Source organism: Macrobrachium rosenbergii, chromosome 9, assembly GCF_040412425.1.
Source record: "Macrobrachium rosenbergii isolate ZJJX-2024 chromosome 9, ASM4041242v1, whole genome shotgun sequence".
Classification (NCBI taxonomy): Eukaryota; Metazoa; Arthropoda; class Malacostraca; order Decapoda; family Palaemonidae; genus Macrobrachium; species Macrobrachium rosenbergii.
This window is the reverse complement of record NC_089749.1, coordinates 24,037,662-24,040,161: the sequence shown is the minus strand read 5'-3', so window position 1 is coordinate 24,040,161 and position 2,500 is coordinate 24,037,662.

Here is a 2,500-nt window from a genome sequence, read left to right as displayed (position 1 = left end):
AAAAAAAACACAGCACACTTGATGGGTTGACGCCACAAAGCGCTGCTAAGTTGCAGAAGCACAAAGGCAAAAGCTTTCTGTCTAAAAATATAAGGAAATGACATCATACGTAGAACCCGAATGTATGTATGAGGCGACAGCGAGATGAAAGAGAATTGTTAACGAACTTTTGGAGAAACGTAGGAAAGGAACACGGAGGAATAACATTCGGGAGAAGAAGATGAAAGGGAAATGAAAGCGGGTTTTTTAAAAGACTTTGAGAAAGGAATTTAAAAGGAGTAATGGAAATGCCTATTGCTAAGAGAGCATGAATGGGCAATATTCATAATGTTTTCAAAGAAAATTAATTAGACCCACGTGGGAAAGAGCCTTTTGCCGATTCAAACTGCCTTTACTAGAAAATTTAATATAACTGAATGAATGCATAAATGGCTCCATCAAGTATTTTTTGCTTGTGGTCTGAATTCAGTTTGGTCACCTAATTGGGATGGAATGGTTGTCTTTGTTCCTCTTTCAAACCATAAAGTACTTCAGGTATTTTGAAATAAATCTCAGCTGGCACTTAACTGATCACCTAAGCTACTGCTAATTTACACTGGAAATGCATTCAACAACACTTGCTAATAATTAGCAACGTGACACTTACCCACTTAATAAAACTTTTATTGACTAAGAGATAGCTACCACCTGTCACAAAAATGGCGCTAATTTCCTCATTAGCGCCTGATAAAAATAAAAAATGGAAATTAAACTTTTCCTTATTAACAACTGGTAACTCTATCACCGAAAGAAAGCCTTCTCATAAAAAAAATCTCACACGTAATTCAGTAAAAGAAACTATGACATTCACTGATCCTGAAAGTTTTTTTAATCCTTATTAAGAAATGCCATCCAGAGAGACTATGCCTTCAAAACACAGAGTGACATTATGTATATGTATATGTATATGTATATGTATATGTATATGTATATGTATATGTATAATGTATATGTATACATATATATATATATATATATATATATATATATATATATATATATATATATATATATATATATATCTATACAGTATACTAGTGTGAGTGATTTATAATACATAGACTAGAAATTGGAAATTTAAAACGTAATCTTTGACAAAGGCATTGCAGTTAGCCTGTAATGAGGACTGCTGTGTCCCTACCTTGTCCTGTAAAATATTTGCATTTTCATTATGTTCATAATAAAAAAAAAAGGAAATCACACGCATGGGCGACTCATATAATTTCTCCCCATCACACGAGTCAAACAAACAGAGTAATTTATTTGAGCCAGACTCGAGCGCGGATAACTACAGCGTTTTGTTTTTGGGTTCGCAACGCTGGATGGTGTTCATTATATTGCGATAATGATGATGATGATGATGATGATGATGATGATGATGATGATGAAAGTAAAATGAAATTCTTTCGCTGGCACTGAAATCAATGTGCCTTTGTTATGTTGCAGTTGTTCTAATAATATGCATGATAATACGAGCAATGGTCGTTCATTAATTGCTAGACACTTGCATTTACACACACACACACACATACACACACACACACACACACACACACACACACACATATATATATATATATATATATATATATATATATATATATATATATATATATATATGTGTATACATTCATCCATTTATTTATTTAGATATACATATATATGTGCGTATGTTTGTATTTCTATGTGAATATTCATGTTGTTTGAAAGAATTATTTATATGAGGGCTGAAATCATCCCTATCATAGATTTTAAAATTATAAATGCCTAAATAAACCAAAAAAACAAACACATGGTGTACCTCTGAATTCACAAGCAAGATACTGAAAAAATAAAAAAGAAACGAAGTCAAAAGATGAAAGCCTCTGTCTCCTTCCCCCAAATTCCCATGATGTTTGTCCAAGAAGAGGATGAGGTGTTGACGTTGCATTTTGTTCCATCTTTCCTCCACCTTTCTCTTCCGCCAAAAATAAAATATAAAAACAAAGGACGAAAATGTTTATTCCCTTTTCCAGAGGCAGTAATGGTCAGGAGCTGACTGGGAGACATAGCATTCTGTCCAGGCTTGAGTAAGATAAAAACCGATGTAGGCTTTTATAGCCGTTGTTTACTTTTATGCAAAAGCTCTCTCAGAAAAAAAACAAACAAACAAAACACTCTTGATGGTTTGACACCACAAAGCGCTGCTAAGTCGCGGAAGTACAAAGGCAAAAGCTTTCTCTCTAAAAATATAAGGAAAAAACACGGAACTCGAATGTACTGTATGTATGCGGTGATAGGGAGTTGAAAAGGAATTCTTAAAGAACTTTTGGAGAAACGCAGAGAAGAAGAGAAACAAATAGCAACTGGTAGTGGAGAGTGAAGGATAAATGCAAGTAGATGTTTTTAAAGACTTTGAACAAGAAATGAAAGCGGCGCGATGGATATGCCTACGGTTAAGAAAGCATTAGAGAGAAACTTT